Source organism: Polypterus senegalus, chromosome 8 (assembly GCF_016835505.1).
Source record: "Polypterus senegalus isolate Bchr_013 chromosome 8, ASM1683550v1, whole genome shotgun sequence".
In the NCBI taxonomy this organism is placed as follows: Eukaryota; Metazoa; Chordata; class Cladistia; order Polypteriformes; family Polypteridae; genus Polypterus; species Polypterus senegalus.
Window position 1 is genome coordinate 178,869,684 of NC_053161.1, and position 16,145 is coordinate 178,885,828.

The 16,145-nt window shown below is 38.1% G+C and overlaps 1 protein-coding gene, 1 long non-coding RNA gene and 1 pseudogene across 5 annotated transcripts in view; 1 reads left to right on the forward strand and 2 right to left on the reverse strand.

The window, feature by feature from the left end:
- Positions 1-12,963, reverse strand: part of LOC120533500 (NACHT, LRR and PYD domains-containing protein 3-like) — a 42,413-nt gene extending 29,450 nt beyond the window's left edge. The window contains exons 1-2 of one of the 4 annotated variants that reach the window (XM_039760403.1): positions 12,903-12,963; positions 2,451-2,612 (exon numbers count right to left, since the gene is read on the reverse strand). The gene's annotated coding sequence lies outside the window, so the exon portion shown is untranslated. Of the gene's footprint in view, positions 1-2,450; positions 2,613-4,805; positions 4,924-12,902 lie in introns of those variants that run through there. The other 3 variants (XM_039760404.1, XM_039760402.1, XM_039760405.1) reach the window with 3 other exon arrangements.
- Positions 4,983-8,158, forward strand: LOC120533567. The gene is made up of 4 exons (XR_005634540.1): positions 4,983-5,087; positions 6,833-6,906; positions 7,230-7,391; positions 7,869-8,158. It is a non-coding gene; the product is annotated as an uncharacterized LOC120533567 (long non-coding RNA).
- LOC120534733 lies at positions 10,904-13,940 on the reverse strand (annotated as a pseudogene).
- Between the last annotated feature and the right edge of the window lie 2,205 nt (positions 13,941-16,145).

Genomic DNA, 16,145 nt, shown 5'->3' on the forward strand with positions numbered 1-16,145 from the left:
GTTATTTTATTATTCACTATGATAAATGCATTTTAGTTGAAGCAAAAATATATATAAATAAAACAAGAGAAGATGTTACAATTTAAGGTATAATCATTGTTCTATTGTAATGCGTAGTACTAAATTTCCGGTTGATGTACCCAGCTGGATTATAAATGAGACCCCTGTTTGACAAACCATGAGAGAACAGGATGAACGTAAAACATCTAACGCTCATTAACACATATCTTAAAATAAAAATAATAATATACATTTAAAAAGTCATGTACATCCTAAGGCTAATGGGATTATTAATCAACCTAATGGATGGGGTTAATTGTGATTATTTAAAGTATTAACATTTGTCATATCCCGTCAGCAACTGAGTGCAACCAATCATGTAAAAGGTTTTCTGATTTTGTAATGAATTCCTTTTTTGAGTTGTAATCTAATCGATGAATTGTATAAATAGAGTGCAGAGGACGCTCTTTTCTTTGAAGCACTTGCTAATACAGATATGCTGTTACCTCTTGGAAGATTTAGATAGTGTTTACCCAGAGATGATTGCATCCATCAACTGCCTTCAGCTTTCTGCTACATCTTTCATGACTCGTGTCCCTTAATCTGATGTCACACTACATTGCTTTTTGTTGTGGGGTGAGAATTGCTGATTAGCGTCGCTGCACCATATCAGATTACAGAACTGAACACAGTAGTCCATCCTTCAGTAGAGTTGTGCTCACCCTTAATGTGATATCCTGACAGAGCCGGAGTCGTACAAAGGGTTAATAATAATAACCCTTCTTGTTCATTCTGCTTCCGTACATAAAACACGAGACATCAGACAGAGGAGTGTCTCCTCTGTTTGTGAGGTTTCAAACACGCATGTTTCTTATTCCTGGTTGTTACATTTTATGCCTTGCAGTGCCATCTGAACACTCATTGCTTCTCAGCTCTCACACTCAAAGAGCCTAAACCTCCAACCAAAGTGGACATCCCAACTGATTTTATTGTAGTTAGTCACAGACTGTTGGTGTCAGTCATTGGGTTTGTTACTTTAGATGATCGTCTTCACGGGACCACTTGGCTGACTGCCTGTGACTGACTATGATTGTATAGATGAAAGCTACGATTGAAACTCGCTGGAAGTCATCTAATGTGACATGTCCTTTATGTGCCTTTAATGACATTCTTGATTGTCTTTGTAGTCAGGCACGGGTAAGACGCGTGTCAAAGAAATCTCTCAGTCCAAAAGTTCATTTTAAAAATATTTAGTGAAAGTTAAAAACAAATAATCCATACAAGAATAAAAAGAAAAATAGTTACACACATAGAATAAAGGCAAAAAAAAAAGAAAAAATGTATCTTCTATGAACTTCGCTTTTCTTAAGAAGCTTTGGTTATTTCTATACTTAAAGGTTCTTAATTTCTTCTTCTGTATGCCTTAAACATACGGTTCAACTCTTAAATCTTTTATTTTACAAGTTACTTCACACTGAAAAGGCCCGTGGGCCGCTGGCACATAGACATGCGCCCAGGCACGGTCACGTACGCAAGCACGAACGCGAGCACAAACAAGAACACGGTTAAAAAACCGTATACCTCTGTACCTTACGCAAGGCGAGGCTAAACACTAACTGGAGAACATTGTTAACTCCTAACTGTTAAGAAATGACAGGAAAATATCAACTCAATTCTATTCACGGGGGTTATAGGAACCACCCACATTTTATGCATTATCATCTAGTGAATATTCATACATTTTATAGAACTAGGAAAATGGCTCTTACAGTCTTTGAGAACCTCAGACGACTGTTCACAAAGTAAAAGTGACTAAAAGTGATTAAAAGCCAGAAGTCTACGTGACCATCATCATCAAGTCCTTCCAAGAGAACCCTAAATCCAAAGAGGACTGTTTCATTTATGTTATGTAGAATGCCCAGAGGGGGCTGGGTGGTCTCGTGGCCTGAAACCCCTGCAGATTTTATTTTTTTCTCCAGCCGTCTGGAGTTTTTTTGTTTTTTCTGTCCTCCCTGGCCATTGGACCTTACTCTTATTCTATGTTAATTAGTATTGTCTTATTCTAATTCTTACTTTGTCGTTTATTTCTCTTTTCTTCATCATGTAAAGCACTTTGAGCTACATTATTTGTATGAAAATGTGCTATAGAAATAAATGTTGTTGTTGTTCTAAATGAATCAAATGACTAAGGTCTCCTTTGACGTCTTGTTCTCTTACATGTATTTGTTGAGCTCTGACGCTCTCAGCTGTTCACAGTACAACTACCAGCCTGACACGGTTATCAGTTCAGCTTATTTCTCCTTTAAGCTTTTTCAGATTTTAGACTTCTCTGACTTTTCTCCTGTAAACTCACCTTCCTCCCTGCAAATACATTATTTTTATAAAGTGTGAGAGATTAAAACGTTTTTTTTTTTTAATTTATATAAAAGCATCAAAAAGCCTTTTCTCACCAGACAGAGCACTGACGTCTTCATCAGATCTCCTTTTCTTGGAGATCATTGACACAAATTTCTCACACAAGGCGTCTTCACTCATCTTCTGATTTTGTGATCTGAATGGCAGTTTGAGGGCTCCTTTCACCAAACTTAATGTGACCTCCCAGCAGGTGGGGACTGTGGAGAAAAACCAAAGAGGACGTTAAATTACAAAAATGACAAGACCTGAGCAGAGGAGTGGCAGACTCAGGTCTGTCATCATTATGATATGAGGGGCTGAAAGGAGACGAAAGTCAACAAACATCCAAGCTTTTAAAAACTTGACCACAGACTCAAGAACGTGAACCTCTGATGGTGTGATCCACAATCTAATTGAGGCCTCTGAATTCAATTACAAGATGAGACACCTTTGGGACCCATGAATTCCATGGCTATGTGGAGGCGTCTATAGAGCCCTTAAGGTTCTTTTGTGGATACAACAACCTGTAAGAGGGAAGTAAACGGAGGCTGTCAATGCTCAGGTGACCTTACGTCATATGATGGCCATCATGTTCTCACTGAATATTTTGTCTTTGGAGAATTGAAAATTCTGGTGTTGGCGTATCTCAGGCATCTGACACATAGATATGAGGCTAAAGACATTGTTTATAAAAATCAGATTTGTAAATCACTGACACCTCACATGGACAAAATGATTATTACATTTAATAACAATATCACAAATCTGCTTTTAGCACTTACGACTTGTTGTTAGAGTTGTGAGATAAATCAATTTTATTGATTCGTTAGAGTTTTTGGTTTGGGTTGATGTATAAAAATTAAAATCTTGATTTCCTTTCCTGGATAATTACAGCCAAATCGCCATCAATCTGCCTGCCTCCTCACAAACAAGATGGCAGCAGATGTTAACAAGTGAAAAGCTTGAGTCTACAGCTGGCAGGGTCCCCTCAGTCATTTCAAAGTGGTTCGTTTATATGAAGTGTGACGTCAAACAGACCACCGTCCATTGTAAAGCCACTGAGGCAACTAAAGGAAGCAGCACTTATTGCAGCATCTCCGTCAGAGACTCACAGCTGAATAAGACAAGAGTGTAGCTCTGTGAGATGTTCAGGCTGACAGCAGCCATGAAAAGTCTGCTAAAAAGCAGGTAACAGTAGTGGCATCAATGTCCCATTGCAGCTCGTATAGTGAAAGGGGACCCTGTGGAAAAAAAATTACAGATGATATGGTGCTCAGATATAATGTGGAAAAGCCTGGAGCCAACCACATGTGGAACAACATCGACAGTAGTGTCAAACTACCAAGATGAAAGTCTTGTACTGAAGTAGCCCTGTGACAACAACAACATGCAATAAAACACAAAGCAGCTGGAGAAGGTGTTGTGTTACCCCACAAAGATAGACTTATGGCCCACCTGAACCATAACGTCCTACCTGAGTGTGACAGGACATGTTGAGACCAATGAGTGGACTCTGTAAAGTGTCTGCCACCAAACATCTCACTTCCCCTGGAACCTCAGGGAAGACCACCAAGTGAGAGTGACTATGGGTAGCAGCACCAACCTGACCAAAGCTCTAAAAAAGTGAAGGAGGGGACGCACCTGCAGTGCTTTGAGTCTCTAAATGCTCAGATTATTTCTGATTGATTTTTAAATAATTTAAATGTAAGATGCATTTATTTATCTTGCTTGAGCAAAGGAAGCAGTCAACATTTCAAATTACATAAACCATTTATTTTTATTTCATTTCATTTTGCTCTAATGGATATTTCAACATAATGCTCACGAGTCACACGTAACAGACACACAGTGAAGACACTTGGCTTATGTCTACCCTGCACACGTGTGTGTGTCTGTCATTAGTAAAGAGAGGGTTTTGCATACACCAATATAAAGAGTGAAATACTTTTATAAAATATAAAAATGACACACGGCGATGTCGAAATGTACAGCACAGTATAACACTTCACAGGGCACAACCGCGGAGCCGCAAGGAGAAGAAGGAGCAGACAGGTGATGTGGTGTACTGGTGACGGCTTGGGTATCTAAAGCACGAGGCCGCGGATTCAAATGCATTTACTGACACTGGAGGCCCCTGACAAGTCGTGTCGCCTGTCTCTGCTCCAAAACGGTTAAACAAAGTACCAAGTTCGTAATGGGATTACTAAATTGATCTAATCCAATCTAATAGAGGTGTCAGATAAATAAGGAAATGTAAATGTTGAACAATAAAAAGACCTCGAAAAAAATATAATACTAAAAGTAAGAAAGTAACGGAATCTTCAGGCCTGTCGGTCTGAATCCGCTTTAAGGTCTTTTCATAACGGGTCAGCACCTCATCACGTCGACAAAAAAGAGAGAAAGTCTTTTACCTCGACCTGTCGATTATTTAAAAGACTGCAGGAGACTTCATAAATCCGTTAGCCAAAGAGACTGCGACAAATGGCAGACGTGTTTTTCTTCTGCTCAAGATTCAGTTTCATATTAAGCCCTAAATGGAATGCGGCAGATCGAGAAGGGTCCGGTTGCAGTTTCGCAAACTTGGCCTTCCACGCCCGACAACCGCCGACAGTCCGTAGAAAGAGAAGGAGAAGAGCTGCTGTACAGGAGCTGAAAACGTTTTCCGACACGGAACAATGGCACAGCAGAACCACGTATGGACTCACAGAATAAAAAGCTCAGTAGATTTAATGAAACTTTAGATCCATTAAACAAAACTAATGAAATGTACGATTATATACTGTATAGCGAATCCAAGTGTTCTCTGTTTATCGTCATACTGACATATCCTATTTTTAAGCATATCGTTTTAATTATTTTTTACCTCTTGTATTATTTCTTTTTAATATTTGCCATATTATTTAATCTATATTAACTTTTTCACTTATTTATAAAATGTTATATAGAGAATCTGCAATGTTAGTGTACAATATGAAAGGTATTTATGTTTATCGTCGTCATTAACGTATGTTAAATATCTTATCTTAATTTAGTTAAGTTTAGCTATTTATAAAAGCATGTTAGCGCTTTCTGCCAAATTAGTATTCCATATTATTTTTGTCTTAATTTCCACAGTCACATTTCTCCATAAAGGCAGAGAATATAAAACCAATTTTGATTACATTGATTAAATATCAAAATGAATCCAAGTGCCTTCTTTGTAAAAAGCAAAGAGACCACAGCATCCTGCTGCCTGCCTTCAGAGTCATGAAGTCCACATTGTCAAGTATGCCAGGAGTGTGTGCTTGCAAACAATACTGACGTTTAAATTTCTGAACTGGAACTTTTTAAAATATAGTTTAAAAAGCTGAGCATTTTCCGTTGTTTGGCAGGTTTTACTTTTTACAGATGTAACACAGGGTGTGTCACCAGTGACCAGTTCCATTGTTGTTTTTGTTTAACAGTCATTGTCAACAGTTTACTGTATGTCAGTATTTCATATTTTTCTTTGATTAATTTTTTTACCCCTTGTATTAGAGCCTCCCTAGTGTGTACTTGGGTTGTGTGTGTGTTCACCCTGCGGTGGGCTGGCACCCTGCCCGGGGTTTGTTTACTCATGTCCAGAGGGGACTGGGCAGTCTAATGGTCTGGAATCCCTACAGATTTGATTTTTTTCTCCAGCCGTCTGGAGTTTTTTTTTTTGTTTTTTCTGTCCACCCTGGTCATTGAACCTTACTCTTATTCGATGTTAATTAATGTTGATTTATTTTGTTTTCTTATTGTGTCTTTTATTTTTCTATTCTTTATTATATAAAGCACTTTGAGCTACTTTTTGTATGAAAATGTGCTATATAAATAAATGTTGTTGTTGTTTCCTGCCTTGCGCCCTGTGTAGGCTGGGATTGGCTCAAGCAGACCCCCATGACCCTGTAGTTAGGATATAGTGGGTTGGAAAATGGATTGATGGATGGATGTATTAGGGCCTTCCAAGTCAGATGAATAGCCATGACTGTGGAATTGTCATGTTGATGGTGTGACCATTTCATATTGTAACTATCTTTTTGTGTATGTCTGTATTTAATGTTGTGTCCAAGTTTCCAAAAGACCATTTTGTGGTGTCTCTGTATTTCATCCTCGAAGGCCCCCTTCACTTTTAATGAGTTGTGTCTCAACTTTAGTCCTCTCTTCTTTCATTGTAGTATTTGCAGAGGGAGGATTATATCTGGTTATTGGTTCCCTTTTTTGTCACATTCTACAATCTGTGTTGGATATTTGTGTTATGTTTATTTTATTTTATTATATTTGTATTTTTTTTATTTTACCATACTGTTCCTAGTGGTTTTGATGTTCCAGAAATGCCTACCTTTCAAAATCCAGATCTTTAAAATGTATGTTTATAATGGTTTGCATAAATATTTTTGTAACATTAAACTCCTTTTAACAACGTGACTCTGCTCAGTCCTCTTTAGAATGACATGCCGGCTTTGAGGAAGTGCTGGTGTAGAATGTTACTTGAGAACTCCAGCCCAAGGGGTAAATGACATTTAAATTTCCTTTAATAACTTTTATTCACTTCTGCGGTAATATGGCAAATATACTTAGCCATATTGTAAATCAAAGACAAATAGTTAAAATGCTTACCATTCTAAACTTAGTGCTTCTTTTTGAAATCACTGAAGTAACTGCTCACGTCTGACTGAGAGAGCAAACGTCTTTCTAAATGAAGGCCAAGCACCAAACAAAAAATTAGAAGGTACAGAAATAATGGACAGCCAGGACAGGGTCATTTATTGTGCTTATTCTTTTGGTTCTTTTTTAACATTTCCTTAGGTGAATATTATTTCTTCTGTTTTCAGGTTTAGACTTTATTGAGCCATTAATGAGAAGACAGAGTAAAGACTTGGAACAAAAAATGTCTTGCTATTCTGTTCCATAGCACTGCGTCAATGCAGATTTTTACTTTTAGAAGAAACGTCAGCCACCTTCTCCAACATCCAGCACAGGGCACTGATGAGCAGGTACAGACACATCACTTTATAAACCTCCATAAGAAAGATGAATTACATTTTGTTGATGTTGGCTTACAATGCCTATGGTATTGTGAATAAAATGTATAAAAAGACTTCATGCTTGTCTCAGATGCCGACTGTTAATCGTTAACCAGTAGGAGTCAAAGCCCAAAAGACTAAAAGCCTGTTTTACATCATTTGACAAACTGGAGTGCTAGTACAACTCTTAATGGCCTTAAAACAGTTGAAATGCATTGTGTGCTGTGTTAATAATAGTTTATGGTAAGAAACATTGAAGACTTGTAGAATCTGCAATCAACAGCAGTAATGTTAATAATGTATAACAAATTCAGAATATACTGTACATTATTTTTTTTACTTTCCTTACATTCCTTGTGAATGTGGAGGAAAAGGCTATAAGCTTTATGATGACCATTTAAAGAATTTTCTTTCTTTCTTTCTTTTTTTTAATAAAACGTATTACAGCAGCACACAGAATCCTTCAGCATCTTACCGACGCAGAGAAGTGGTGCGCTGAGAACATTTCTGTGTTCAGGCAGCACATCTCACTCCCTTCATTACTGTCAATGGAGAAAGACGACATTGAGGAGGCCCTTCAGAAATTTGATTTGCTATCTGAATTTCCAGAAGAAGAGGAGAGGGAATATGTCTTTAGACATAATCCTTTTTTCACATATGGAAGACATGCATCTGTTTTTAGATGATGTGAGAGGAAAAAGGAAAATAGATAGACTTTGTATAATGTTAACATTTACCCCCCCCGGGTGGAATTGAAGAGTCGCATAGTGTGGGGTCTCCTCAGTCTGTCAGTGCAGCAGGATGGTGACAGCAGTCTGTCGCTGAAGCTGCTCCTCTGTCTGGAGATGATCCTGTTCAGTGGATGCAGTGGATTCTCCATGATTGACAGGAGCCTGCTCAGCGCCCATCGCTCTGCCACAGATATCAAACTGTCCAGCTTCATTCCTACAATAGAGCCTACCTTACCAGTTTGTCAAGGCGTGAGGCGTCCCTCTTCTTTATGCTGCCTCCCCAGCACACCACCTCATAGATGACTGTGTTTTGTGAGAAAATGTAACAAACATACATGCCCCTCATTGTTCAGTTACAACCCACAATTCTTGTTCTACATTTTATATATTCTTTAACTATTTTGTGATAAATGCTGCAAACCAACTTCGTCTTTACAGTCCATTGTCTCAGATCTGCACTTCTTAGTGTTATGTTTTGAAATAATGTTTTATAAAGCAGGGCAAGGCAATTTTTATATTTAAAGCACATTTACAACAGCAGCCAGAATTGAACCAAAGTGCTGTACAAGAAAGAGTAAAAGAAGCAGTTCAAATAAACTGTATGTACACAGCATAAAACTGCAAGAATAACCAGCCATTACATTAAAGATAAACTCAAAATACCCATACATTCATATTTCTAATCATGAATGCACGTGAGCCAACATATACAAACAATATGGACCTCTTGCAGGGTCAAATGGCAGCAAGAAGAAATAAGACTTTAATGATGACTTCAAATGGCCGGTGTTGGAGCAAACCTAATATAATAAGGTGAGCCATTCTAGAGAAAAGCAGCAGCCACCACAAACACCTGATTCCTCCTTTGCTTCAGCCTTGACCTCAGCACAACTAAGAGCATCGGGCTAGTAGACTGCAGGGCTCTTGGTGGCACATACAAGTGAAGAGGTTCTGAGAGGCAAGATGGGGCTGATCCATTCAAACATTTAAAAACAAGAAATAGAATTTTAAAATCAATTCTGAAATGGATCAGAAGCCAATGAAGCAGGGTCAGTATTGGTGAAATATGGCCACACTTACGAGATCCATTCAATAAGCGAACAGCAAAATTGTGGAATAGTTGTACATGTCATAACTGAGCCTGACTAACACCTACATACAAAGAACTGCAATAGTCCAAATGAGATGTTGTAAAAGCTCGGATGACCTTTTCAAGATCACTAAAAGAAAGAAAAGCCTTTACCTTAAAGTCTCAGCTGGTAAAAGCTTCATTTAACCTCACAATTTATCTGTTTGTTGAGTTTGAATGAGCTGCCACAGATCACACCTGGGCTTCTAACTGAAGCTTTATGATACGTATATGCCAAGGGATCCAAGAGCAACATCAGAGACACTCAAACTTTCTTAACCTTTGGACACCATGATCACAGTTTTGTTGTCATTTAGTTTAAAAAGATTCATTGCCATCCAGATTTTAATATCATTCAAGCACATATGGAGGGTCTGTATTTTCTCACTTTGATTTTATTGGCAAATATATTTGAGTGTCATCAGCATAGAGAAGCCATACTTGTTAACAATGGAGCCTAAAGGTAACATGCATATCAAAAAGAGAACTGGTCCAAGGATGGAACCCACAACTAAGAGGAGCTACAGAGGATGAGATCTCACCCAAATGAATAGAAACACTCTTATTTCTTAGATAAGATTTAAACCATTTCTGGGCATTACCTTGGATGCCTACAAACTGTTCAAGGCAGGATATAAGAATCATAAGATCCACGGCATCAAAAGCTGAGGTAAGATCTAGCAGTACAAGAATAGCAGAATCACCAGCATTAGTAGTTGGGAAGAGGAGGTCACTGTTAACCTTTAACAAGGATGTTTCAGTGCTGTAAGAACATCTGTATCTGGATTGGAATTTTTCTAGAATACTATTTTCATCTAGAAATGTTTGTGTTAGGACAACTTTTTCTAAGACTTTAGATAAAAAAGGCAGTTTAGACACTGGCCTGAAACTTGACATATTAGAGGGTCCTTATTTTGTTTTTTATAATACATTTCTGCACCACAGCGTGTTTCAAGGCAGCAGGAACACAACCAGATATAAAGCTAACATTTATTAAGGTAACAATACTTGGTCTGACAGAATCAAAAACCCCTTAACTAATCAAGAGGGGACACTGCTGTTCGGGGGGCAATTTGTAGGATTCAGACGTTGCACCAAATCAGATAACAGAGATGATGAGACACACAGGCTCAAAGTGGTCAAAGACAGCTGAACACACTGTGGGAAGAGATGAATCTGAGCTGGAAATGAGACCGATGACCTAATAACGGTAATGTTATTTACAAAAAAGTATATCGCCATTTGGAGAGTAAGTTGGTTTATGTGACAAATGACAAATTCCTAATACAAGAAATGGTATATGGCGATTAAAGGATTTAAAATCACTAAAACATGGATTTGTAATTATTGCATCGACCCAAACAAAACATTTTTAAAGTTAATTTTAAAATCTGTTAGTTCAGTTCCAAAATAAACAAAAAAGACGGTTTATGTAAGTGCAACTTTCAATAATTCAAATTTTTACATTTCTTTAGAAAAACAAACGATATAATATCTATTAAGCAATTTAAGAGATTTGCTTCACTTTTTTTCAAAAGTACATACTTATAAGTTAGGGTCCCAGGGAGAACAATTATGCATTAAAATTGAAAACCAGGAAAACATTTGAAAGTTTAATAACTCCACTTGAAATTTATCAAAATTATAGCAGCAGCGTAGAACAAAATTAAGAAAACACAATTCAAGACTGACAATGGAAATGAAGGTATAAACTGTATAGTAAGTTGGATCATTTAAAAAATTGTTCTTTTACTGAGAACTCAAAAGTTTAGACCTTCTTTTTCATTGCTGTTGATTGTTATGTTGTGTCATTGATCATCATTTATTTTGTAACATAAATTAATGTCATTAACAGAATTTTCCTTTATTGAACGAGGTTCCAGAAATAACATCAGACATGTCGTTTAGTACTGTAAAAATAATTTCAAATATTTTGAATGATAGAATTCACTATAATAGCAGTTAGAGCAACCACATTCATATTTAGTATGGTGTTTCCTTAATCTAAAAATATGTTATGCCCTCTTTCTTTTAACTATATCGAATCCTGACTGATAAATTATAAAACTGTTTTTTGTTTCTAAAAGTAAATACGAGAGTAATACTATAAAGAGAAACTCGGATTCTTGCCTCGTGATTACAGGAAGTCATATTAACATCCAGCTTTAGGGTTACATGGTAAATCAACGTTACTAGTTTTTCAGCGAAAGCGATGTGACAGAAGACGGACACGAATGCTGGGGGCGTGGCATGGGAGGCAGGAGGCGTGGAAGGACGGGGGCGTGGAAGGCAGAGTCTGCGACCTGCAGCCGGATACAATTGAGCAGATCAGGCGTGTAAAGCTAAACACCACCATCTAGTGTTCGCAAGGTCTGCTCTTACGGCTCTTCTCCATTATCTCTACGGCGGCACAGACAGTTTTGTAAATGCAAATGGATTGAAACGTCCTTATCCCATCATCTCAAACCACTTTTCCTGGTGAGGGTGGCAGCAGAACAAGCAGGTCATCCCTGACTTTTCTGTAAACCCCAAACCCCCAGCTGCACATTTTGGCTCTTGCTGGACATTTCTCAGACGTTCATTAGCCAGTATGATACATCATTCTGGATGTGCTGTTGGGTCTCCACCAATGGGACGTGCCCAGAGCAGCTCAGTCCTTATGATATTCCAAAAATACCTCATCAAGACAATGAGTACAAGCGGCGGAAATTAAGTTTATCCATGGGGCACCTGGGCTGACACTCCTTGGGCTTTCACTAAAAGATTGATGGCAGGCAGCGAGCTCACCAAATAAGGCATCGGACTTTAAATCTCGAGGTCGCCGCTAGTGTGGCCAGCTGTGTCCTGATTAAAACGAGGGTCACTTGGTAACAAACACAAGTAAGCGACATGCCAGCCCGCTACAGAATTATGACGGGAAATCCAGCTTGTTATGAAAGATTCATATTTATCAGAATCTATACATTGTGACATTGACAGTATCAGTTTCTTAAGTAACACAATATACACATTTCCAAGCATGGCTTCTGTTTTTCTATTTTTTCAAGTGGGAAGTGCTTGGTAGCATCATTGTCCTCTGAACATCAGCGCCTGTGGCACATTTCTGTAAAATACAGTAATACATAACTTTAACATATACTGTAAATCTCTTAGTGAAGAGTAAAATGATGCCAGAAGAAAATCCTTTGACCCCAGTGATTCACAATTCTAGATTTAGCAATATGTATTTTACTAAAATTCAGTAGTCAGTGAACTATGTGTATGCATGGGGGATTAAGAGTGTAAGAATACAAGTATGAAAGTTAATATTCTATATTGTCTACCCGAATTCCAGCATTGGGACCTGGCTTTTTTACTCTTGGTCAGGCAGAGTTGAGCCATCATATTCATCTAATTGGTTCTATCAAACTAGGTCTTCATATAGAATACTGAGCATTTACTGCTATATTAAAATCAAGCACATCCAGCAATCCTCAAGACACCCTTATTCATTTTCTAAATTTTCAAGGCATTGATTTTAGAAAAATAAAAACTAAAATCAACTCTAAAGCATTTTCAATGCCAGTGGGGTTCCTGGTGTATTGTAAGCAAAATTCACTTTTCTATCTCTAAAACAATTACTTTATGAAAGTCACGCATAACTTACATCAGCTTCAAGTAGGATTGCATCCTTGGGCTCCTTAAAGTATGCCATCCGGAGGAGACGGACACATGCAGCCTTAACTGAAGCCTCTGGTTCAAACTTAGACAGGACATCCTGAATTCCTGAATGATGGCTTAGTTCCTGGCAGAACTTTATAATTGTACTGCCCTTATTGTCCAGTGCCTCTTGCAGCTTGCTGAGGATAGAGATGTCTGTTAGAAGCCTAAAGTGGGAGTAAAGACATCTTGGTGAGAAAAGGAAAGGCCATTCCTTCTGAACTTGTGGTGCAGGCACTTTGTTAAGGTATCGGCACTGGAGGATATAGGTCTTCTCCATAAGAGGTTCAGCTTTCTCTGCTCCACCCGTCCCTAACTCTGAGAAGATTTTAAGTAGCTGCATTTTCATTTCATCTAATGATGCCTCCGTTTCTCCATTTGGCAGTTCTACAGGACACCACCTCACACATCCATACTGATCTACAGGGCCTCTTGCCTCCCCTGCTGCATTAGTGTGGGACCTTCTCTCTCTGCATTGCCTTGCAAGAGTATTTTTTTTGTTGGTATATTTCACTCTCATTTTAATTTGCTGAAGAAGAGAGTGGCAGCCCTCTCAAACCATGTCTCCTTTTTTTTTCCAACATCCGCAAAACTTTTTGGGTATTCCCTTACAATTCCTCGGACTACACTGTGACACATTGCTCTAGTTGGGTTAAGATCGTGTTCAAGCATCTGATCTACCACTGCTTTCACCATATCTTTTGTGTCCCCTGCTGATGGTCTTGTTTGATTTGCCACTGCATTTTGAACTGCTGCTGGCATCCTATTCCAATTGACTTGGAACTCTGCATACCATGGCCTACCAGGATGTGGGGACGTAGAAACAGAGGAGTTTGAACTGCTTGAGGAGTTAGAAGATAGGATGAGTGGAGTGTTAATGGGGCTTGATGAGAGGCATAAAGAGGCAGTAGCATCCAGTTCACGTTGAACTGTTACAAGTCCTAGAAATGATAACGATAAAGATCAGTGGAAAAAAGACAAAAAAGCAGCACACTAAATTAATTTATGATAAATTGCATTCTTCCAGTTCAAAATATTATATTGGTAGCCACCGGAAAGAAACAGAATGAAGGACAGGAGTAAGAGAAAGACATGATTGTGTTTTTCAGGTCAATGAGTTTGCCCTTCAATAATCTTTGACTTTCAGTGTTATTTGTTCAGCTTACCAATGGCAGTTATCAAAATATATATTTACCTTCATTTTTAATGCTGTTTAACAGTTTACGACACTGGATTGGCCTAATGTATTTCTCTCGATCCTTCTCTTGTACAAAAGCAAGGGCTTCCCTGCTTTCCACACCAAGCTCTTCTAACCATTCAAGAAGAGATGTTAAGGATTCATTTGAGAGGGAAGCACCACTTCCCTTATGTCTGGACTCATTTTCTAAAAGAGTTTGGGGCAGACAGTCAAATTTTAACCAATTAATTCATAAAACCCCTTGATTGTTTGTTTATTATCAGTAATGCATTATTTGTTACAATTTTATGTCTATATGATTTTATGCTTTATTAAGGCACTAGTAAGTACTCCAAGAAGTGAAAGGCTCAAATTACAGACTATTCCTATCTCAGATTGACTTCAATTGCAATAGAAAATTTAACTCTTCATTTATAACTAAATGTGCTGGAATTTTCAAAGGCAGTTTCTGAATCATATAGTTACCTTCCACAATACTGTCACCACAATACAAAGATGTTATTTAAAATGGCGGTTCTCAACCTGTGGGGTAACAAACAAGTAACAAGTAACAAGAAAAACAAAGACAACAAGAACCGCATCCCCCTTGTTGTCACCTACAACCTACATCTTGAAACACTTCGAAAAATTATAAAAGAACTTCAGCCAATGCTAAACAATGACTAAACACTGAAAGATGGATTTCCTGAACCTCCCCTTCTGGCATACAGACAACCACCAAACCTGCAGCAACTAATTGTCCGAAGCTCCCCAAGTGAACCAACAGAAAATGGCACATCTCCCTGCCTACAGAAAAGATGTAAACCGTGTGCTCACATTTACAATACAGACCATATAGTTATACCACACTACAGACTAGAACATCACATAAAGGGATCATTTTCCTGCAGATCATCTAATGTGGTCACCTAATTCTCTGAATGAAATGTCCTGACACTGCAGTCTATGTGGGAGAAACTGGACAAACACTCTGCCAGAGAATGAATTTACACAGATTCCACATTATACGTGGCAACACAGATGTTCCTGTAGCGGCCCACTTCAATAGCCATGGACACTGTGAGAGGGACCTTAAAGTCACAACTTCAAAACACAGCAAGAGAGAAAATAATGGGAAGTTAAACTCATGCTAAAACTTAAGATATTGCAACATGGTTTAAACAGAGACAAGAGTTTTATAACCAGATATGAGGATTGTTTGCAACTCTCTGACTGACAGACAACCTGACTACAGATCCACATTGTATTAAAAAACTAATCAGAAACTTCAAAAGACTTTGTTGGACAGTTATCTTATCAGAAGATCTTGACCATACATTGTTCTTCTCTCTTGCTTAATGAATCTTAGCCTGAAGAGGTCTATTAATTTTTTTCATTTAAGATGTCTCACTTAAAGGTTTTACAATATTATTTTTCCTGGTGTCTTTATAAACACTAAACTACAGTTTCTGTATTCCGTCTCGCCTGAAGAAGGGGCCTGAGTTGCCTCGAAGTCCAATGTCATGGGTATTTTGAAAGTCCTCAATGATTGTTTGTATGGTACTTGCTGGTAACAACACCTTAGCTTGTTACTTCAGGTAAGGAAGTGTAATGTTTCATCCACAGCCAGTGGCCTTTCTGGTTCACAATCATCCTCATCAAAAATATTTGAATCTGTCTGACTAGGAACACCAAAGGGATCCATGGGAACAGATGTATCTAGAATTGAATCATCTAGGTCCTCTGAACCTCTATGTTTCCTTGAAATATGTGAGGCTTACTTGACTTAACTGTAACAATTATCTCACAATCTCTGAATGGGCATTTGATTTCCAGTCCTTGTTTTATGTTTGATTTGAAATGCTTTATGAGAGAGGTTAAAGCATCACACAACTTCACATGACTGAACCACACAGTTTAAAGGTGTAATGAACTGCCTGTAGTGCCGCAGAGTAGACACTGCTTCCTTATGGTCTCTATATATGTGT